Source organism: Sciurus carolinensis, chromosome 3 (assembly GCF_902686445.1).
Source record: "Sciurus carolinensis chromosome 3, mSciCar1.2, whole genome shotgun sequence".
Classification (NCBI taxonomy): Eukaryota; Metazoa; Chordata; class Mammalia; order Rodentia; family Sciuridae; genus Sciurus; species Sciurus carolinensis.
In genome coordinates, this window is record NC_062215.1 from 123813756 (window position 1) to 123838679 (window position 24924).

Here is a 24924-nt window from a genome sequence, read left to right on the forward strand (position 1 = left end):
CACAATATTGTCTTTAAAGAGCTAAGGTGGGTGGTTCCTAAATTACCTATTTCTTTTTTTGTCAAGCTTGGGATTAAATACATCTACCATCTTTAAAATGACCAATATTGAATTTTCAATTTTTGTTCATTTGAAAATATTCTTCAAATTAAGTAAATGCATTAGTGATAAAAAACACATTTTATTTGGTTTTGAAAAGCAGAGTTTTCCATAAAAGCAGTTACTTTTCTAAGACAACAGGTGGTCTTTCAAAAAAAGAACTACTTTCTTATTTTCAAATAACTTTTATTTTTTTGTGGGGGTGCTGGGGATTGAAACCAGGGTCTTGTGCTTGACAGGCAAGCTCTCTATGAACTGAGCTATATCCCCAGCCTTCCAATAACTTTTATTTGAGAAGAGATGTGTCAGCAAAAGTCTTTAAATTGTTGTTGTTATTTTTCCCATCCTGGTTCTGTGGTTCTTTTTGTTTTTGTTTTTTTTTTTTTGGTACTGGGAACTGAACCCAAGGTACTGTACCACTGAGCTACAACCTCAGCTCTTTTTATTTTGAGACAGGATATCACTAAGTTGCTAAGACTGGCCTCAGACTTATGATCTTCTGCCTTAACCTCCCAAATCACTGGGATTATAGGTCCGTACCACAGGCGCCTGGCTTGTATTGCTATTTTGAGGTGTTTATTCTTAATGGGAATAAGGAAGCCCAAAAAGTCCTTTGGTTTTGCTAATTCAAAGAAATTCACCTTCCAGCTGATGATCAATTTATCCTATTTTATTTTATTTTTAGAGGAAAAAGGAAAGAATGATTAACTTTTAGTATCCGAAGCTTGTGTCACTGACCTTCAATTGAGTAGTGAGTCTTTTAGTTCAAAACATTTAGAGCACAGATAACATGTGGGAACAATTAAAACACTTTAAATGATGCTTTCCCTTTCACGGGGGATTGGCCATAATATTCAAGCTGGGTACAGGAAGCAGAGGTTTTGACTCGGCTCAATCGCCTACTCGTGGGTGGACTCACAAAGGCTGTTCCAAGCCTGCAGTTTCCGCAGTTCATCTTTCTAGGTGGTACACCCATCAGCAATCCTCCACAACTCGTAAAACCCAACATAACCTTTTAGGCTGCTATGGAAAAAACGTTGAGTAATAAGGAATAGAATGCTTGTGTCCAGTGTTTCCAGAGCTATTCTCTGGCTAGGAGAAACAGCAAATCATAGGCATCTGGAAAAGAGAGATGGCCCAGAAGGAAGAGCGATCTTCCAAAGTCAGTAGAGCGCACCTCCTAACCGGTCACCTGTCTGTTCCCTGCCGTTTGCATAGAATGAGTTACAGGCACCAGAGCAGGCAGTGGCTTCCAGCAGAAGTGACTCTCAAATGCTTGTGTGGTCTAAAGTGGCAACTGGTTGACTTTCTGGGAGTGAAACATTGTTCTGATCACCTCGAAGCCACAGGGAGTGGTGGAAAGTTGTGGGTCCCCAGCATGGTCAGAGACAGCAGCAGTGTGGTCTATGGGAACTTGCACACAGGGTGTGAGTGTTCCCTAGAACTTTTCCACAGGTTCCACTCAGCCTCAGAACATTACTAGAAGGCCTATCGGTATTTCTCCGTATGGTGTGAATACCACATTATGTTTTCTTGGCTGGTCTGAGCACTGGAAAAATTGAACCAAGAGACAGGCTGCAAGGTGAACTGACACAGAGGTGGAAAGGGCACGGCCTAGAAAGGCAGGAGTTCAATGAAGGCCTCTGAGGTTTCCTTTCATTTCCACAGTTCTGAGTCACATCATTTCCTTTGTGGATTTTAACAATAAGTAATGAGCCTTAGAAAATGAATCAGTATGCTAGGGGGAAAATGCCAAGATCATCTTATCTCTTCTGCAGAGTTAAGTCCTTTATAATCTTTCTATTTATTCTACAAATCCTCTTTTCAGAACAATTTAAAATTCCTTATTTATAGCTTTCTTCATCTGTACTGCAGTGGGTCCACCCAGTCATGGCCAACTAGACAAGAACAGGCCCATGCCCAGGGTGGCCAAAGCTTAGGCTGGAGTGGGCCTGGCCTGAAAATCTCTGCTTGAACAAGGAAAAAGGAACCACTGCAAGTCTGTCTCAGACATATGAACTGGGAACTGTGGAGAGGGACACTGGAGAAACAGGGGGAGACAAAAAGCAGCAGCTGAGCTAGTGCATCTGTAAAACTGAGCAGGGAGAGGACAGCATCCATCTCTGGGGACTGAAGGGCACATCAAGGATTTCCAGGTTCCTGAATGGCATCCTCGTCTTCAGTCAATCTAACTACCAAGAATAACAACAATAATGAGCATTCACGGAGCTCTTATTATGTGCTAAGAGTGTTCTAGGCTCTTTCACAAGTATTGTCAACTCATTCGAATCTCACACAGCTCTATGGCATGTATATCACAGTGATGAAAAGTTACATAACCTGAACAAGGTCACATAGCTTAGAGGTGGCAGAGGTCATCTGAACTTAAAGCTTTGGCTCCAGAGTTCATGGTTCTACCCAGCATGCAGCTCCCTATGATGCTGGTCCAGGGTTTCCTATCTTTGTTACTGCCCATCCTCTATTAAGGGGGCCTGATAGGGGGGTCTGTTTCTTATTCTCTTGTTGTCTTGCAATCAGCATTTTTCTTGGCTCCATTGTTATGAATCTTATAATAAATGTATATATTTATTATTTAAAGAACAACTTAATGCTTACTATATGCCAGGAGCTGCTAGGAGCTTTGGATCCACAAAGAAAACTCCATCCTGTTCTAGGAACAGGAACCTTACATTAAGTAGGGAAAGACTTGGTCTGCCCACAGCCGTGCTAGAGATTGTGCTTCTCGAGTTTACAAGATCACATTATACATGACCCGATGCATGATATGAATGGCTTCCTATCTTTAATATTTGTCCTATTTGTGCATGATAATATATTATTCTATCCTGAGCTCACTGATAAGATAATTTCTCTTTTTTTTTGGTACTGGGTATTGAACCCAGGGGCACTTACCCGCTGAGGCACACCGCAGACCCCCTTTTCTTCCCCAGCCCTTTTTTTGTATTTTATTTAGAGACAGGTTCTCACTGAGCTGCTTAAGATCTTGATAAGTTATTGAGAATGGCTTTGAACTTGTGATCCTCCTACCTCAGCCTCCTGAGCAGCTGGGATTACAGGCATGTGCCACCCAGCCCGACAAGATAATTTCTAAAAAGCACTTTTGAAAACTCACCAAAACAAGAAAGGACATAGTAAACATGGCTTCCCTGGAGGTCTTCCTGTCTAGGATTCAGGATAAGGGTGTGGCCAAAGGGATGGCAAGCGTCCTGCTCACACTGGCTGGGATCAGCTCTAAAAGAGGACATCCCCGCAGGTGGTGCTGCAGTGTCCCCACCAGCACTGCGGAGCAGAGATGAGCTCTGACGAGGTGTCACTTGAGGGAAGGCACCATGGCTGCTTCCTCTTTTCTACTAATTGTGAGCTACTCCTTCACACTGGGTGCCCATTGCCCCAGATAGGCATTTCGGTGAATCTGCAGACCTTGCAAATGTTACCAGATGCCAGGTGTCTCATCCTTTCATCTTTCCACCCTTACAGCACCAAGCACACGGCTTTACATTTGACAGGCATTTCATACATTTGAAATGGTTGTTCTCTCAAATAATGACAGGGGACTCTGGAAAATGGTGAAAATAAATAAGTTTAAAGAAGATAAATTGCTTATAAAGCTATGGGAAAAATATACATTGTTAACCACTGAGAATATTTCCTTCTAGTCTTTATATATGTCTAAAGTATTTTAAAATTAGGATCAGAACATATGTAGTTGAATCCAGCTTTTGTTATTCTTTCATGCCACTAAACATTCCTTGAAAATGTTAATTTTTAATGACTGCATGAAATTTCTATATTAATTTTACTTTTAACTATCTACTGCCAGTCATTTAATTGTTTCTTTGCTTTCATAATTATGCTGATATCAATATCTTAATACACAAATTCTTGTGCAAACCAGGATTATGCTATAGACATTTGGAATCAAAGAATTTGAACAATTAACTCTTGATACATAGGACAAGTGGCCTGCCAGGAAGCTTTATACCTCTCGGACCATACTAAAAATGCTCTATTTTGTCAACAGAAAATATTACGGCTTTAGAAAATCTGTATCTTAATTTGATTTCTTCAGTGGGTTGGAATAATGACCCATATATTTAAACTCCAAGTTCCTAAATAAACCACTTTCATATTTTTAAGAGCACACACACACACTTCAAAACTCATGAAGCCTTAAAATGCATTAGAATTTCATAAAGGAAAATCACTTTAGAGGTCATTAAGTAAACTGTCTCAGTGTTTCTACCTGGCAACCAAAGCTCTGTGAGGTTCAGTGGCCTGGGTAACACATCCAACTCAGGACTGAAGTCTCAGTGTTGGACTCTAGGTTATTTTTTTTAGCATGGGTCTAAGAATCAACCAAACAGAAGCAACAAACCATTGTTACCAGAGTGAAAGTATAAGGAAAAAGCATGCTGATATACTTATTTGAAAAACACTCTTATTGTTTTAAGTTTTACCTTTCAGACAGAAGCAATTTATACACACTGAGCTTGAGATCTAGCAAGATATCAGGTATGTCTGGAAGACCAGGGGAAATATAAGACTGGAGATCAAGGGAGGAACAAGCAGAGCTGCAGAACTGCTATCTGTTCATAGCCTCAGCTGTCCCCATTCTCTCCCCCACACATGTGGGTACTTCCTCTTGCCTATGGATAGGTAGAACAGCATTGTCCATCTGAAATAGAATGCCAGCCAAATACACAAGTTGCAATTTTCTTGTAGCCACATTTTTGAAAAGTGATTTGAAACAGGTGAGATCAACTTTAAGAATACATTTTATGCAACCTAAAATATCTAAAATGTCATTTTGACACTAATTTAAAAATGTCAATGAGACATTTTCCTCTTTTTGTACTAAGTCTTCAAAATCCAAGATGGCTTTTGCATTTAAAATACAGCCTGTCTCAATATGTCCTGGCCACATTTTAAGTAGCCAGGACACATTAGTTGTAGATAAACACAACGCCTTTATTTATTAACTTTTATGTGGTGCTGAGGGTCAAACCCAGTGCCTCACACATGTCAGGCAAGCGCTCTACCATTCAGTCACAACCAGAGCCCCCAAAGGGAAATTTAACAGGAAAATTTTTTAGGCCCTAGAATTTGTGGAGTTAAATTAAATGGAATTTAATTTTACTGATGAGAGGACAACAAGAAAGATGTTTTGGGTCCCCAAGTCACTGGCTACCTGCTTCTCATGCTCTGGGAGGGAGAAAAGGGGCGGTGTTGCTTGTTAGTGGAAGACTGGGAGGCGTGACGCAGAGAATCCTTTCCTCCAAACCCGGCCTTCCAGGGTACCAAACACCTGGACAGAAACCTGACTGAACTTAGATCTCACAGCCTCGAATTGGTTATCTCTGCATATGTGTATATGTCTGGTCTCCTGATGAATTTCCTAAGGCAGTGGTTCCCAAACTTCTCCAAATATTTGCAAATGACTTCAGAATTCTGTGGCACCGGCATACCACCAAAATGATATAGTCATTTACTGCACAATGAATGACATTTCAGTGAACAAGAGACTGCATAGATAACAATGGTCCCATGAGATTACATTGTTTGGTGCCACAGTATGCTCAATGATAAAATCACCTGATGACACATTTTTCAGAATGTCCCCATGATACTGTGACATATGACTGTAATTTACTACTATTTTTATTTAACTAAGCTAAACAAATCTAAATACACAATTTAGTGTCATCTTAAGAAACTATGTACATGAAGTCGTGAATTTCACATGGTATTGTAATTTTTTTCTAGCATACATTATAATTATTTAAATAAAGAATGTTTATTTACATGTCTCCTGAGATCATCTCATTGACCATCATTGGTATAACTGTTGAACTCAGGAGACACTATCTGAGGAAGGAAAGGGAAGGATTGCTGGCAGTTCCCCTCTTTACACCAAAACTGCCCAGAGGTGCCCACATCCTGACTCCCTGAGTTCCCATTCTCCTAAAAGCAAGTTCATATTCACTGCTACCCACTGCTTGGTTTTCAGGCTGACATTTACTCTGGCTGACTGGCACCTGTGCCTGTCAGTTGTTAGACATTTTAGGTATCAGTCCTACCTATAAGGAAATGATCATTTTCATTTTAATTTTCCAGAGATTCTAGAGCTGCTAAGTTCAGGAAATGAACTTTCAATTATAAACCTCCCCAGGCAGAGATAACTATAACACCTATCACAAGTCCCTCCTAAAAGTTCTTCTTGTTAACTGATTAATTTTCAATTGTGAAATATCTCTAAAGATCAGAGACCTTAAGAAATAAGAACTGGTAAATTTCAATGGTGGAGATGTATGGCATCAAAATAGTTTAAAACCACTTTTTAAATTCATAAATATATGTGCTTCTTTATTCAGTTATAAGATCTAGTGGCCAGTCTAGAAATCACTAATAATTTGGAAGAAGTAATGAGCACAAACAGTATCTGGGAATATCTGCAGTCATAATATGCATTAGTCAACCTACTGTTGTATAATAAATTATCCCAGAAGTGAGCAGCTTAAACAAACACACACTTATCAGATCACAGTTTCTGTGAATCAGGGATCTGAGAGCAACTTGCCTAGTTCCGAGTCTATTACCAGACTGCAATCAAGGTGTCAGCTGGAGACACGTTCTCATCTGAAGGTCTGACTGAGGGAGAATCTGCTTCTAAGCTCACTTGCATGTTGGCAAGTGTCAGTTCCTCACTGGCTGTTGGCCACATGCTTCTCTCAATTCCATGCCACGTGGGTCTCTCAATGTGGTAGGCGATAACATGGTGGCTGGCTTCCCTCAGAATGACAAGACAGTGAGAGAAAGCCCCCATATGGAAGCTGCAGACTTTATAAGAAAATCTCAAGTGACATCTCATCTTCCCTGCCATACTTTATTTGCCAAAAGTCAATCATTAAATCCAGCCCATAACTCAGGAGAAGGGGTTATATAAAGGCATAAATTTCAGGAGGTGGGGATCACTGGGTACCATTTTATAAGCTGCCTAGCATTTGTGACATAAACCATCTACCGTATTTATTGGTGATGATGTCACAAGTGTTTCTAATGCTACTACAGTTTGTTGGCTACATTCATAATCAAAGGAAACACAAACATTTCAATGAGAGGTTAGTGATAATATATAAGTACTTCTCTTCTCCAGTTCAGTGACTTCCGGTTAAGAGCCCCCGTGTTAAAGTACATAGTGTATCTTGTACCATCTAAAAATTAGTCTGGTGTTTTGAGGATGGGCACAAGGGTCCCTCACATGCTCCTGGGATCTACCACGTGTGGGCATTTACTGTTTGTGAGAGGACTTTTTTTTAAACCATGTGGTACTGCTGGTTCACTCAGAAACAAATCAACTTTGAAAACTTCTCTCACAGCTGCGAAAAGCAAGTGTTTGGCACCAATAAATGAGGATTACTGGACCTATAATGAACCTTTCACCTCCTTTGGGCAGGTGGTCACTAACTGAATTATGGAAGCAAACAAGTCATAGTTAGAAACAATAACGACTTTTCTAGAAAGAAAGTAAAAAGGAAGACGTTCTCCTGCAAAATTCAAAATTCAAACTTGAGTCCCTCTAGAAGCATGAATTGAAATTTTGCTTCCGGGACTCTGCTTATTACTTCAAAGTCCTAACTGCTAGAGCCACTTTCCTTCTGGATAGCAAAGAGCCTGGGATAATATCAACAGGCCTGTATCAGAGAATCAGAGACCTAAGGACAATTGCAGGTTTCAGTTTTGTCCTCCTGGACCCCAATTAAAATTTCTCATTACTTGCTCTCAAAAATGCTTTTGTTTTATCAGGATGGAAGGGGGTAATATTCAAAATATTTAACAACCAGGAGACACAGGGAGTAATCAGGATCATGTCTGATGCTAGAGCGTGTCCTAGGACACCCATTCTGTGGCCAGTGCTAACTTCAATTGTGGAACTGCAGAAGTCTTAGGGATCCTGGGGCGTATTCAAGCAACTAAGTGCACTGACAATTCACCCACCAGTTTTGAAGCATCTCAACAGTTTAACAGCTAGTATGTCTGTATCAAGGCAAACAAGACTAACTATCAACTGTGGAGATGGAATGTACCTCCTGAGACCCCCAGGAGGGTTACTGGCGTGAGAGCAGACCTGGTTGTCCTACCATGCTCAGACTGGCCAGCACTGTGGGGACAGAGCCCAGGCTTTCTTCCTGAGCTCTGAGCCTCCAGGTTCTGGACCATTTCCAAGACTTCCAGAACCCCTCACTCAGGACTCCCCAGGGTGGCAGGCTGGCAGTATCCCCATTACCAGGCACCTTCAGGAAGTGGCTTGAGACAGATGCTGCCAGCTGGCACTGCACCAACAGGCTCCTGTGGAAGGGAGGGCTGGGTGTTCCTCTGTGGGCTTAATGGAGCAGCGTGTTATCAGCCCTCTGGTGACATTCCAACCAAGAAGCCCACTACTGCCTGGGGTAGAGGCCAAGTCAAAGACTTGTTCACGAATTCTCCCACCTCAAGGCCTGGTTTGGCAACTCCCTGAAATATGTGAATGGCACCTTGGGATTTTTGCTTATCATAAAGAACATCATTCTGTATTACCATTTGGTCCACATGCAAAATCATGAAATGATTTGTGAATTACTGAAATTCTCTGGATGGTTTCCCTTTTACTCCATGCTTCTGGGAAGTGGACTGGGGGAGCCGTGGGTGTAGGCAGATGGTGGTCTGAAGTCTGGCTCTTGACAGTGGAATGCAGTCAGTTCCCTTCACTCTCTGAGAAAATTCACACCTCTGCACATGGAGCTCATCAGAGCCTGCTTCATTGGCTGATTGAGGACCTAATGAGATCACTTAAAGATAATTTGATAAATGTTCTTGTAAGCTGATGACATGATTGATTAAAAACTTTTCACCTCAGCTTGGATCGGGAAACACCAGTATTATTCCAATGAACTATTGTAGGTACTTTTTAAAAAGATGCTTTTTGTTCATACAATCTGACTACAAAGGAAAGACAAAAAAAAAAAAAAGGTGACTTTAGGTGTGAAAACAAAAGTTAATAGTCTTGCATGGACTGAGATCCAACCAATGGGAATTCAGAATTCTATCTCTCAAATGAATAGTCTACCTTGTTTTCCATAGGAAAACAGCATAGATTACTTCATTAAAATTTGCATAACCAGACATTGTTTGTTGCAGGGATAATAAATGCAACTCCAATTATATTTAAAATAACATTCACATAAACATAAAAATTATAATAATCTCATAACATTTCCCTTGATTGCTTTGACATATAAGCAACAGAAAGCTTGCTTTTTTTAGGCATTGCTTTTGCCCATTTTGTTAAAAAAAAAAAAGTCTTTTTTCAAAATAAGAGTTATGGAATAACTGAGGCTTAATCCCTGAAAGGCAAAGTTTGAGACAAGAATCCTGCCCTTTCTACTGCTATTTACCTCAAAGAGCATTCTCTGAATCAGTCCTAGAAATCAAGCAGTGGAATAAGATACTATGCAGAGTCCCATTCCATGTTTTTTTTTAAAGGACTTTTAGATATCAAACCGCTAATTTCTTCTAGGATTCTCACTCCTTCATCCAGAAATGTATATCCAGCTCTCCACTGACATCCCATGTGGATGTCTGTTTAACAAACATCTCCAGCTCAGTTGATCCTGAGCCAAACTCTATCTCCCCTCCACTCCACCCTGCTCTGCTTATAGCTTTGCCCATTGCAGTTTGATGGGATTCCCATTCTTCCTGTGCTTAGGCCAAAAACTTTGGAACCTTCCTTGCTCCTCTCTTCTACTTATTACTGCTCAACCCAATAGTTAATATTGTTAGTTCTATTTGCAAAATATACAAACTCTAATTATTCCTCATCACCTCTATTCCTGCACATGCTCTTTGTTATTCCTTGAATATGCCAGGCACCCTACTGCCTCACTGCCCTCTGCTTTCCCCCATGTGTCCACTTGGAAAATTCTCTTACCCCTTCCAAGCATCATCTTCTCCAGGACACCCTAATCACTCCACTTAAATCTGTACCCCAACACTACCTCTGCTCTACTCTACCGTGCTGTACTTTTTCACAGTAATTATGACCTTCTCACAGAATATATCATGTAATGTATTTTAGGCTTATTGCTTATTGTCCACATTCCACAACTAGAAAAAGATCCACATGGAAGGTGCTCCATAAATTTTTCTGAATTAAGGGAAAATGGTGGCGTTGGGGGGGGGTATCTTATAAAAAACATCCGGTGTGATTCCAATGCTTGTGGCAGTTTGCAGAAGAGCAAAGAGTTAAGACTGACACTAAGGAGAGGCAGCTGCTTGCCCGGAAAGACCCTTAGGAGTGGCTGTGATATAATGATACATGTCCTTGGGTTTTTATTCATGGTTTCTGGCTCTTCCTCAAGGCAGGTCATAGAAACTCTGATCTTTCCCAGCCTTTCTGTCTTGCAGCTGGCCATAAAGAAAATTTCTGACTTACTCTTGTCTGACTGTAGGTCATAAGACCCTTATCATTCCAGATTGGTCCTGCCCCATGCCCTGGAGGAAGGAATGCTGCACAGATAGGTTAAAAAGAATGTTGAACAGACAGGCCTCCCTGGGCTTTCCTACCCAGTATATTAGCATTACATATACAATGAAGTCTCCATGAAACCCCCAAAGAACCAGAAGGAGAGTTTCCAGATACCTAAATAGTGTATGGGGGAGGTTCCTGGAGGGTAGAGAGTAGTACCATGTCCCTCTTCCCTACTTCACCCTATGCATCTCTTCATCTCTATCCTTTGTGTTTCTCTGAGTTCTGTAAGCTGTAAACCACTTGAGCAAACTAAGTGAACCCAAGAGAAGTTGGGGAGAGTGGGGTTTATAGTCAGTCAGTCAAAAGCACAGATAGTCACAGCTTGTGATTTTTGGGGCCTGAACCCTCAACCTGGAGGGTGAGATGCTATCTCTAGGTAGACAGTGTCAGAACTGATTCTGACTAAGACACCCAGCTGGTGTCTGCTGCAGAATTAACTGATTGTTGGCAGGAAAATGTGCTCATGCTTTATAGGGTCACAGAAGTGATCTGTGCTGTGTGGATTTACAGTAGGAGAAACCGAGTCTGAGTTGGAGTTGGTTTAGGGTAGTTACCATACTTCAAACATAGTCATTGTCATAAAGGGTCTTAAAACTTCCCAAAAGGGAAGCCAGAGGGATAACTTGGAATGGCTGATCCCCATTAAAAATCCACAAGGGTTGCTGGGCATACCAAAATTTACAAAGAATGTCATTTCTTTCCACTAACTATGCTCATTGTCCATATTTTACCCTTCCAAGATAATGGTACCGGTACCCAGGAAGCCGAGTTAGCATTCAGAAGGTAGTTCAGAGACCTTGGAATCAGTGCTAAAGATGGCTAATATTTTGAAGGACTGCTTAATCCAGGTCACAGTGAGCCCTGAAATTCATCCATACCTCACAACGGATCTTTATCCATACTTCTTAACCCACTTTCATGTCCACAAGACTGAGTCTCTTTTCCTGGCCGCTCCTAAGCCCATTAGTAATTTTTCCTCTCTGGGCCTGTCCTCTTCTTTCCCCATTAGGACCAGCTCATTGCACACAAACTGTCTCCTGGTAGAATGGATTAGGTTTCTGCCTACAAAATTACAACCATCTGACTGTCTCCCAGGAATTAAGGAGAGCTCACTTGGCCAAATCCTCAGTCTCTTAGTCTACTTCCAATGGGCACGCATCTGGTTCTGCAGATCCTGGAGGGGCACCTCTATCTGGATTCCAAGTCCTTCGGATCCCTCAACATGGCTGCCTTAGGTAGTGGCCAGTGCTCAAGTCAGGGGCCTTGTTCTGTGCCACTGTTTTCTCTAATGAGCTATTCTGACTCACATACAAGTCAGCAGACCTTTTTGGGCCTTAGCCTCTAAATCTAAAATCAAGGGGATGGAACCCTCTTAAGGTCCTTTCTGTTTCTGCAATCTAACAGTGCTGGGGACTCGAACCCAGGCCTCAAGCATGCGAGGCAGGCACTCTATGTGATGGGCTATATCACCAGGACAAGGTCCTTTCTGTTTCTAAAAAAATGCAAGATTCCACTGGGCGCAATGGTGCATGCCTATAATCCTACCTGGGAGGCTGATGCAGGAGAATCACAAGTTTGAGGCAAGCCTCAGCAATTTATTGAGACCCTGTCTCAAAAAAACAAAACAAAACAAAACACAAAACATAAAAACTAAAAATAGAGCTGGGGTGTAGCTCAGGGGTAGAATGCTTGCCTAGCATGCACAAGCTCCTGGGTTCAATCCCAAACTCCTGGGTTCAATCCCCAGCATAGCAGGGGAAAAAAAAAAAAAATTCCAAGGTTTTATTTTTACCAACCTCTTTAAGTTTTAAATGACAACAGTGTCTGAAAGTCTCTTTCCTAAACTTTTCCCAAGGCCAGATGTTCCTGGCACTGAAGTAGAAGGAAAAAGAAGTTTTTAAATAACCTGACATTTTTGTCTTTTAGAGCAAACTATTCTCTGGCCTTTTCACTTCTCTTTCTCTTACTGCTACTTCCTTATGAGTCCTTAAAAAAAAAGTTTTCATAAACCATTCATTCTTCTTGATTTATCAGGATCTCATAACAACATTATTTCCTCCATTTTTCTTATATAAAAATTTTCAATTATTTTTACTTTGGTAACTATGCTCATCAGCATTGGTTTGTCCCTGCTTTGCAGGGAAGATTGTTAAACACGATGGGGAAAAAGGACTGGAGGAGGAAGCACACTGTTCTTGCATGGAGGTTCTGGCCTAAATTTCCAGAAGGTGACGGGCATGAAATGGCAGAGATGAAAGTTGGAAGACAGAAGAGGAAAAACAGAGGGAAGAGAAAGAGTGAAGACCTAATACACTGTTTGCTTCGAAGAGGTTTGGGAAAAACTCTGGTGGCAATGCATCAAGAATGTTCATTTAAATGATTTGTCGAGCTGGGACTTTCCTAAGCAGTCACGCCGTGGTGAGAAGCAGAGTTGGAACATCAATTCTCTTCCTTTAACAGCTGCCTCTGTGCAGCTTTGTACATAGCAGGCAGGTGAAGTACTGGGCAGCCTCTCCACTGGGCCTACACCCAGTTCTTGGGAGGACCATTCTACAGGTCTCTAAAGTCTTTAAGGAAAATCAAATCTTTCCATAGCTAGCCTGGAAATCAAAGATACTCCCAATCACTACCATTTATATATCAGTGATTTGCTGAAAGAATGCAGTTCACTAGCAAACTCATATATGCATAGTTGCATAGCCTCCGAGTCTATTGTTAACAGTACATTCCAAATAACTGTAGGCTACAAGTTATCATCTAATATCTTTTAGCCAAGGAAATACATATCTTAAAGAATTTTCCCTATTAATACATTCATATACATATGTATCCATATACCTATATATCCATACACATCCATATACATACAAATTACACATACATACATATTTGTTTTTGTTTATGTAGGTGTGAGGGCAAACACTTATCTCACTGCAACAAGAGTTTTTTTTTTTTTTTTAAGTCACACTAGGGTTACAAACCAATACAAAGGTCACAGGTGGTGCACACCTGTAATCCCAGTGACTCAGGAGGCTGAGGCAGTAAGATTGAGTGTTCAAAGTGAGCCTCAGCAATTTAGCAAGCCCTAAGCAACTCGGTGAGACCCTGTCTCAGAATAAAATATAAAAATATAAAAAGGCCTGGGGATGTGGCTCAGTGGTTAAGTGTCCCTGGACCCCTGGTACCAAAAAACAAACAAACAAACAAAAAAATCCCAAAGCATTAACTTAAAACTTGACAGAATGAAATCTAAACATGAAAACAAGTACAAAGGAAATTAATTTATACCAGAAAATATCAAAACAGATACTCTGGTAAGTATCCAGCTAGTTAAGTCTCAAAGCAGTAACTTCTCATAAGCACTGAGAAATTACAATGTTAGTGGTATATGTATTCAGCAGAATGTCATATAAACTAGAAATAGGCCCTCTTAAATTCAGTTTGCTGCAAGACAAAGTTCCATTTCAAGGTCTCATCTTTTTCCAGTTTATTCTTTCCAGGAAAAGCTTTCTATGCCCTTTCATAAGCAAGCAAATTCACCCACTCGTCATTTTCATGAACAAACAAAAGCAATTGTTCTTGTCATTTTTCTGATGCCTTTGTTGCGGGGCGGGGCACTTAGAGGCTTATTAAAAACAAAACAAAACAGCACTAACCTTCCAACTAATGAAGAAACTGAGGGAAATTGAAGTGCCTGAGTGAAAACTCCACCAGGCATACAGGCAATTCCTTCCCTGGTAGTGTCACAGAGTCAACCTTAGCACTTGTGATATTTTATAGAAGACAGCACCTCCAGCAAAACAATCACTATCCACTACTGAGTCAGGCAGCTCATCACACCTTCCCTACCATTTCCTTCCAGGAAATCTATAAATAATCTAAATACCTACTGTGGCCACCCCTCCAGAACAGCCCAACTAGGCTTACTTATTTTCCTGGGTCAAGAGTCCAAGTTGCCTTGGGATCCTTAATACCCAGAAGCAAGACATGAAAATTTTGTTATGAGCATGCATGAATGAAAATAATAAGATTTTGTATTGTGAGGCATCTTCAAGTCTTTGTGTTTGGAAGGACAGTGGTATAAGAGGACTGGATGATCAGAAGCTAAATGAAAACATGCCACATGATCCAGCAATACTGGTTCTGAATGTGTAACAAAGAACTGAATGCAAGGTCGCAAACAGATCTTCAAACCCACTGGATTCATATCCACTTTATTCACAATAGCCAAAAGGTGGGAGTAACCAAATGTCATTGATGGATTAGTAAATAAAGAACATGTGACATATACATACAGTGGGATATCTGACTTGAAAAGGAAGTAAATTCCCATGTGCTATGATGTGGATAAGCCTTAATGACATTAAGCTAAGTGAAATAAGGAAGTCACCCTTATCTGAGGTACCTTGAGGAGTCAAACTCACAGAAACAGAAAGTAGCATGGTGTTGCCAGGGTTGGTTAAGAAAGGGAAAACAGGGAGTTGTTTGATGGGTACAGAGTTTCAGTTTTGCAAGATGGAAGCATTCTGGAGGTTGGCTGCACAAAAATGTGAATATTAACACTACTGAACTGCACACTTGCTAGTTAAGATGGTAAATTTTATGGTATAGGTATTTCAACACAATTAAAATAATGTGTAATTCCAAGTATTTCCCAATGTGATAGTGATGTCAATAATACCTTAGCCACGCCCAGGAACCTCTCTCTGAGAAACTCAGAGTACTGGGCCTCCAAATTTGCTCATTCCAACTCAAAATGACAACCACAAATGAATTCAATCAAAAGGTGGCACTCATCAGTTTTATTTTCTTTTTCCCTATTAGCAAGAATGTTTGTGTATGTTCCCATTTTATCCCTCTGAGATTCAGGCCACCCAAACATCTGTGGATGCTGACTTGTTACTCTCATATCTTATGAGATTCTGGGGAGAAGAGGCAGCTTATATGTCAGGGTCTGGGGGAGAAGAGAAATTTGTGAAGTCAGTGCCACTCCTCTTCCTATTTAGAGAACTCAGTAAAGTGTTCATACTGTTCTTCCCCATGAAATTCATCATTTTATCTCCATATTCAGGGGATCATTTTTCTCTTTCCACTTCTCACCTTCAAACAGAACTCAGTGTTCACCTTGGCAGTAATTCCAGTCTAAAAACTACACACAAGATTACTATTCCAGCTGGATGTGATGGGGCACACCTATAATCCCAGCTGCTTGGGAGGCTGAGGCAGGAGGATCATGAGTTCAAAGTCAACAACAGCAAAAGTAAAGTGCTAAGCAACTCACTGAGACCCTGTCTCTAAATAAAATACAAAATAGGGTTGGGGATGTGGCTCAGTGGTCGAGTGCCCCTGAGTTCAATGCCCAGTAACCACCCCCCCCAAAAAAAAAAAAATTACCCTTCCAGGAGCTCTCTACTATCTAGCATGATCCGGGACCTTCTGCCTTCCTGTGCCCTCCTCTTTTATTCAGAACCCTTTCCAGGCCTGGGGATCAGAGCTGTTGCATAATGATAACCCTTTAAATCTTTACTTGCAATTCAAACACACACACACACACACACACACACACACACACACACAAAACAAAAACAACAGAGGAAGTGGAAGGGTGGGTAAGGGACCAAGAAATGCTTAGGGAGAGAAAAAGAAATGGAAAAGGCTTTTGGAAGGACACATTCAGAAAAAAAGACATCAGGTCCATCTGGAAAGTATTTTAACAAAATAAAAAGGCCCTTTCTACTACAAGCATCATATAAGCATAATACAAAACTCCCTGAACAGCAAGATTCTATGACAAATTTAAAAAGCAAAATAAAACTGAGAGAAGTGCTCCTTCGAGGGACGCTGGCCCCCTGATAAGCTCTAAGCCTCTCTCCAGTGCTCAGGGGTGGCCTGGATGCTAGAGGCCACCCTACCGTAGTTCCCACCTGGGTGTCTCCTCCAGGCACTCCTGGAGGCGAAGGCAGGAAGGTCCAATCCGTCCTGCCCCACACGCAATGAAACCGTGTGCTGCTTCTGTCAGAGCTAGTAAAGGGTTTCTGAAACCACCAAGGCTGAGATTCCAGCTAGAACCTTCCTGTTGTCATCTTCCTCTCCATTTTCTTGCACAACACGGTAGTAAAAAATGAAAACTATGTGGCAATCTGAGGACATAAGCAACCATGATTTCCCTCTTTCATCACTGTTCTGGATGGTTTGTATGATTGAGATATAAACAACACGTGAGTCCACTAAGCCTTCACCCCTTTGTTGTTTTTCAGTACAGACACAGTATACATGCTGGCAGGAATGAAGAGATAGAAATGGAAGCTCCGAGTTCTAGGGTCCTCTTCTCACTACCTCCCTGCCTCCAGTGACATGTTAACATGGCCAAAAAAGCAACCTAGGATGTTTTCCAAAACATCCAGAAAGAGCTCAGCAATCTCTCTGGCTAACCTGTCCTAGTACTTAACAATGGTTCAAGAATGAAGTAATTTCCTTCTTCTAGCTCAGACTTGAGACATTTTCCTTTTTCATTACAGGTCTGAAAGTAGCAGGTCACTGTGTCAGAACCTTTGATTGACTTGCTGTTTTTTATCAAACTCATTGGCTGTAAGATAAATAATCTTGGGCCTTTTTGATGTTTCTGGGCTCTTCTTTTCCAACCCTTTACCCATCTTTCTGGCCCTTCTGTAGACTCTTCAATTCTTCCTTTCTAGAGGAAGCACAAGGCTGAGAACAGAAAGCTCTAGTAAGAGCCAAGCCTCAGGGCTTCTCCAAACCCTGCTGGTCTTAGCTCCAGGCTGTGCTGGCTTCTTAAACTGGTGCAGGCAAAGGACTTCCTCATCTCACATTCAAGCTGCCTGTGCCCCTTCTCTACTCCCATTTTGTGTTAACAAGAGAAGAAAGGAAAAAGGAAAAAAAAAAGAAAGCAAAAATAAAAAAAAAAAAGGAAACAACAACTTATAGACATGAAATTATTTTAACATGAACTGTAATCCAAAAGATGTGTTTTATAAGATGAAAAATACATAAAAACAACCAACTTTTGCACACAGCCTTGCAGCACGTTTTTATGCACAGTATTTCTGTATGTTCCAACGCCCCACATATGTCTGCAATGATCTGCCCTGTTTCAGATTTATGCTAATAAGTAAAAATGAGAAGAGGCTTAGCTGCATTCCATGAAATATTTAATTTAACAAACATCTGAAGTTTTGTTCTGTTTCTTTTTTAAAGGCATAGAAGTTCTAAAGAGGGAAGCAAGAACTTCTGAGAATTTCATTGAGCCATTATGGCTCAATATTTGTTCCTCTAACAAAGTGTAGTTACCAGCTATGCCCTGGTTTTTACATTTAAAGCCAGAGCAATTTCTTCCCATTAGAGAAATAAAGATAGCCCAAGGAAAGAGAATCAATTAGGTGTTTTAGAGCAGCTATGAAAGGGTTGTTTCAAAGGGTGGGGGGGGCACTAACCTTTGTTTTAATCCGCTGAAAACGGTCAAGTGCTTGAGTCCCCTGCTATCTTCTGGCTGGCTTCCTGTAAATGCTGCATGTGACATTGCACTTCCTCACAGGCACCTTCCTCCACTTGCCTCTCTACTCAGAGGCATATGATAAGATCGGTTGGCTGCTTTTTCATATAGGAGGTAACCCTATGCCTACAGAAATGGTTGTCTCCCTGCAGGGGTCCCTCAGCTTCTTCTGGGTGTTCCTAGGACACAGGTAAAGAGGAAATAAACCCCGGGGAAGTACTTTCTGAACCCCTGGCACTTCTGACACCGTTCAAAGGGAGAAGGGGGAGGTGATGGGGAGATAAGCTCCAGGGCCTCCACCCTGGGGTTGAGGTTCTGCAGCTGAGCAGGGGCAGGCCACTACAGCAGAGCCTAGGCACTCTCCCATTATCAGGGGAGCCCCTGGCACTGCTGCCGAGCCTTCAGACTGCTGAGGAAAAGCCCTCAATGGTGCTGCTCCCAGGATGTCCCCATGCTCCTCTCTGGAGGGCACTGCCATCCGTGGATCACACCCAGGTCTCTGCTCACATTTCTGGATTCTGCAGCAACCATGGTCACTCACCCTGGACTTCCTGGGAGAGTCAAGTCCACATGCCGTCTAATTAGTCATGTTGTCAGACAGTGTGCCCTAATTCCTGGTTTAGAAAACAAAGCCAACGTATTGTCAGCTTCCTTAAGCTAAAAAACTCCAACGCTAGACTGGCAAGAGAGGCAGGAAGAGTGTCCAGATGTGCGCCTCTCTGCCCTGGACAGGGGAAGACCGGAAGAGAGCCGGGGCAGGGACTCAGCAAGAAGTCCCAGGGTGCCACTGCCAGCTTTCTTGTTTCTGTAGTCAATGTCCTCTTCTTTTATAATTCCTCTGGTTCTCAGGAGAGTCCAAACACACTGGAACTTGTGGATGTAGGAAGTGGTGTGTGGGAGTAAAACCATGTCCTGGACCAAGGGGAGTATTCTGCAATTTGTACAACTTGACTCAGTGTAGAAACCCCAAAATTGTTTCTATTTGGCTACCCTGGATAATTCTTTTTAAAAAAATGCTTTTAAAGGGATTTTTTTTTTTTTTTTTTTTTTTTTTTTTGGTTTTTAGCAAGGTAACTAGAGAAAAGTTCCAAGTCTTGAAAATATTACCCTATAATTCCCCCATGAGGTTTTCCATATGAGAACACTGTGTAAAGCAAGGCATCCTGAGAGTCAGTGCTGTGGACAACAGTCAAACTCTGAAGGCTCACCACATGCCTGCAGTTCTGGCTTTGAAAACACCCATAACTATTTTAGCATCTTGACAGTTGATGGCTAGTTTTCTGATTGAATTCTACTTTTAGATTAGCCAGGAGCCAAGATGACTGTCCAAAGTGGAGACATGGCATCAGTTTTTAAAATACGAATAAGGGCAAAACTTTAACATTGTGGAGTCAGACACTGCGGAGAACTTTGGGAAAACAAAATACTATGTGGATGAAAAATAATGATTCTACCTGAATGTATTTAGAAATGTCACATGCTGGGTGAAGCTCCATTTTTCAACTAAGTAGTTTCATTTGTTCTGCTTAAGTTGTGCTCTGTGAGGAATTAGTAAAGGTCTTAACAAAATGCTTTATAATGTTCCTTTTAAATCCCTGACCTGGCTTTTGGTCTGTGAATTTTTTTTTTTTCCTTTTAGGCATTTAAAAATTTTAATGGGCTTTATTTTTCAGAGACAGCTGTAAATTTACAGAAAATTGAGAAAATGGCACAGAGTGTCCATATATTCTACACCTAGTCTCCCATAATTAACATGTTAATATGATACATAATGTAATACAAAATTGCTATATCAGTAACAATTAGTAAACCAATACTGAAACATTATCATTACTACCATCCACAGTTTATTCAGACTTCCTCATTTCTCAGTGTATTTTGTGTTCCCAGCTCCCATCCAGGACACTGCATTATATTTAGTCACCAAGTCTTCCCTGGCTCCACTTGCCTATGACAGTTTCTCAAATTTTCCTTATGTATGATGAGTGTGACAGTTCTGAGTAGTACTGGTGAGGTCCTTTGCAGAATGTGCTACAACAGGATTTATCTGATGTTTTTCTCAAAATAAGATAGTGTTATGGTCTATTTAGAAGAGACAAAGGCAAGGTATTGTTTTAATCACATCATATCAGGTATCGTGCTATCAGTATGATTTAGTAATGTTGATGTTGGCCTTGATCCCTGGGCTGAGGCTATGTTTGTCAGTTTTTCTACTGCAAGCCTGCCCCCCACCCCACCTTTCCATATACTCTTTGGAAGGAAGTCCTTGAAGGTGGAGTTCCATATAAATTGTTTGGAATTTTTCTGCATGGAAGATTTGTCTCTTAACCACATCTATTAATACTTTCAATCATTTCTATATCAGTATGTCCTTGTATATATTTATTTTATATTTTGGATTATATTTCAACTCTACTTTGTTTGCTGCCCAAAATTGTTCCAGTTTTGGAGCTGGGAATCCTTTCCTTGGGTTTCTGTACTCCTTGGACATACTCTTTTCAGTCTTTTTCTTTTTCTTTTATCTTTTTTTTTTTGTTTGTTTCTAAGCATTTCTTACTTGCTGGGACTACAAGATGCTCCAGGTTCACCAGGTATAACACCTCCCCAACCATCCATGATTTTTGCTTGTTTTGACAAAATAATAAAATAAGTTTATGGGCCTGAGAAAATGCTTATTTGCCTTCAATTTTTATTAATCTTGCCATGTGTATTAATAAAAATATGTTTTAATTGCTTTCATAAAATTGTAGCATCTACCCAGCAGTAAAACATCAAAACCAAGATACAAACTGAGTGAAATTCTGTATTTCCTTAATTCTAAGGAACATGTTTGTGGCAATAGCATTTTTCTTCGTATTTTAACATTCCTAGAACCAAAGCATATGTTTAATGTGGTGTCCTTTTTTTCCTTCCTTACCTGTCATTAATTGGCTGGTACACTTGACAATCGATGTTGTCTTGGCAGTGGAAGAAGCAGAGCCGTCAGTTAGCTCTTGTTTGCACCACGGGATACCAGTGAACTATTTTCACTGACTCCACCCCACTGCACAAATTAAAATGATTAATTAAAATGATTAAAATGGTTTGATGTATAGAATCTACAGACATTAAAAAAGTCTTAAGATTTCTAATTAATCAAGATACTTTCTAACTCTATCCCAAACCACAAATTCTCATCAAGTCCTAAATACAGATAAAAGTGGTGGGGTATTAAACTTTTTCTGGGCTTACTATCAGACTCCTTTTGTGCTTACTGTTTTTCTCTCCCAAGATCTCATGAATCCATTACCATGTCTAAGGAGCCTACTGTGACTGCAGGGCTGGAGAAGGGTTTCAGCCTGGCTGATAAGGAATGTGCATGGTCAGCTGCGGCTGGGAAGGCCTCCTGGCTTCTGCTTTCCCACTTGGGGCAGCTGGACAAGTAGAGAATGGCGGAACTGCCACTCCCTTCCCCAGGACTAGGACCTGCTCTCCAGCTAATGAACCACTATTGCTTTGGGAACATTGTGTCTTACAGATGTTTTTCTTCTAATGGATAGACACTAATTTGACCATTTACTACTGGCATATTTCACAAATTGTCACTGACAGAATGTTCAGTCTTTTTATCCAGGTAGGTAGACCTGGTTAATCTAAACACTGCTCTCTGCCTTGCTCTTGTGCAAACAGACCAAGGTACCGACAGTACTCTTACCATTTCACCAGCACCCAGAGATGACTGAAAAGATGCTGCATGGGCTTTTTCCAGCAATCATTTATTAAATCCTTACTACACGCAGACACTGAGCCAAGTGCTCTATGCACATACTTCCACTTAATTCTCCTGACAACTGTGAGGTAGGTATTGTCAGCTCTACCTCAAAGGCTGAGAACCAAGCTTACAGAGGTTAACTAACCTATCTGGAACCCCCTGATAAACTTGAGGCCAACTTGCAAGCTCAGCTGTCTGACCATTAGGGAAATGCAAATCAAAACCACAATAAAATACCATCTCATCTCAGTTAGAATGACAATAATCAAAAACAAAAACAACAATGTAAAACAAATGCTGGTGAGAATGCAGAGAAAGGGGACCTCTCATACCCTATTAGTAGGAATGCAAAATGACACAGTCAATATGGAAAACAGCATAGAGGTTCCTCAAAAAGACTAGAAACAGAACTACTATATGCTCCAGCAATCCTACTACTGGATGTATGTCCAAAAGAAATATAAACAGTGTGTTGAAAAGATACCTGCAGTCCATGTTTACTGCAGAACCATTCATAATAGCCAAGATACAAAACAATCTATGTGTCCATCAACCGATGAATGGGCAAAAAAACAGTGGTATTTGTACATAACGGAATATTACTCATCCAAAAGAGAGAGAGAGAGAGAGAGAATGAAATCCTGTCACTTGAAGCAATGTGGATGAAACTGGGAGACATGATTTTTTTTTTTTTTTTTTTTTTTTTTTTTTTTTTTTTTTTTGTGGTGCTGGGGATTTGAACCCAGGGCCTTGTACTTGCAAGGCAAGCACTCTACCAACTGAGCCATATCCCCAGCCTGGGAGACATGATTTTAAGTGAAATAAGCCAGACACAGAAAGACAAATGTCATATATTCTCACTCATATGTGAAAGCTAAAAAAGTTGATCTCACAGAAGTAGAGAACAGAACAGAATAGCAGTACCAGAGGCAGGAAAAGGTGGGGAGAAGCGGGAGGATCAAGAGATGATGGTTACTGGGAACAGGGTGCCATAGCATGTGAGGAGTAACTTCTAATGTGTATAGTATAGTAAGATACCTATGATTGACAGCAATTAATTGTATATGCAAAAATAGCCAGTGGAGATTTGAATGTTTCCAACACAAAGGAATGACAAATACTTGAAATGATAAATATATATGAATATACCAACTACCTTGATCTGATCATTACACTTTGCGTGGACTTATTGAAATATCACACTTTACTCCAAAACTATGTACAATAATTATGTACGATTATAAATAAAAACAGGAAAACAAAAAAACTCACAAAACAAAATAAAATTTCAATACTATCAGGTTGTCGTATGGGACCAATATGATTTTTTTTTATTAATTAAAGATTTTCTTGGTCAAGTACTTAACTGATTTTTATAAATATCCCTTTTTTAAAGTTGCTTTTCCTACTTGTTGGGTTAAGTTGATAATGATGTTAAGTTGATATTCTGTTCTACTTATTTTTGTCTACTTGATCAAAGTCTGAAAACATTTTGTTGAAGTCTCCCAATATTACTATGGGAAACTATTTGTATTTTTAAAATTTTATATATATTTTTATTTGTTCATATCATTTTATTTGTATTTTTAACAGATATTGCTTTATCTCATTCAGTGATGGTATGTTCAGTGCATCAAGATGTATTACTGATAAGTCTTCTTTTTTGTACTGATATCTTTTATTCTTCTATACCTCAAGGGGTTTTTTACATTTAATCCTACATTTTTATATTAAATTATCCCATTTTTATTTTGTTAGTATTTGCCAACTATTCCTTAATTTTCATCCTGTGTAATTTTGGTCTATATACAACTCCTGAAGACAGCATACTAGATGATCTTTTTAATGAATCTGAGAGTACTGATTTTATTAGATGAATTAACCTAGTCACATTTATTGTTACATGTTTATCTTATTCCTGTCATTTTATTTTATGTCTTCTATCACATTAATGGTCATCTTCTTGTTTTTTCCCTCCTTTTCTGGATTTTTGCTGACCTACATGCTTTTTATTATTGAAGTACCCTCTACCCTTGGCTGTGTGAGTTTTAATATCTGATGGTTTAGAAGTTCTATCTATACTTTTTTTCTAGATATCAAACACACGTGTCCTATCTCAGTGTACACCAGAGACTGCATGGAAGGATCCTGGGATTTGGTAAGGTCAATCCATTGTTTTGGGGAATTAAATGATAGCTTCATATAAATAACAATAATGATATATTGGGGGTTTGGTATTACATGGGCATTAGAAATCCTTCTAAAAAGTTATGTTGCCAGGTCTCCATTCACTCCCGGCACCATATGGATGGATGGCTGGTTATAGCTCTCACCAATAACGTGGGTGGAGAGAGAGCCAGGAACCCAGTTGAAACATTGCGAAGAACACCTTGGGGTATGCTTCTGCAAACTTTGGGCTCTGAGACACGCAGGTACTGCAAAAGGTAGGCTGTCCGGGATCAGTTCTCGGCCACTTCATTCCCAGTCACTAAAAATTGTCATTGGCTGAGGAATCTGTTCTAGAATTGCACATGAAGATAAGAATTTAAATATATCTTTCACAAAGTTGAGGAACTCAGCAGGCATGATGGCTCTGGCCTTCAATCCCAGCAAACAGGAGGCTGAGGCAGGAGGATGGAAAGTTTGAGGTTAGCCTCAGCAATTTAGCAAGACCTTGTCTCAGAATAAAAATAAAAGGGTTGGAGGCTGGGGTGGTTGTGGCACAGTGGTAGAACACTTGTCTAGTGCATGAGGCCCTGGGTCGAACCTCCTCCACCACCAAAGGAAAAAAGAAAATTAAGGAACTCAACTCAATGGAGAAATTGAGAAAATAATGTTGCTAGACCTGCTGAGAGAATAGAATTCTGGGTTTCCTAATGTTTAACATAGAAGACAATAATAAATGAGACACATCCTTTTTTTTTTTTTTGGGGGGGGGGGGTGCTGGGGATCGAACCCAGAGCCTTGTGCTTGCAAGGC

The 24924-nt window shown here is 40.4% G+C and overlaps 1 protein-coding gene across 3 annotated transcripts in view; it reads right to left on the reverse strand.

The window, feature by feature from the left end:
* The window catches only part of Wipf1 (WAS/WASL interacting protein family member 1), a 117737-nt gene that overhangs the window by 58545 nt on the left and 34268 nt on the right, over positions 1–24924 (reverse strand). The window contains exons 2-3 of one of the 3 annotated variants that reach the window (XM_047545301.1): positions 21112–21237; positions 18136–18373 (exon numbers count right to left, since the gene is read on the reverse strand). The exons of 1 other annotated variant lie outside the window; for it this stretch is intronic. The gene's annotated coding sequence lies outside the window, so the exon portion shown is untranslated. The remainder of the gene's footprint in view (positions 1–18135; positions 18374–21111; positions 21238–24924) is intronic. One more of the 3 variants, XM_047545302.1, reaches the window with a different exon arrangement.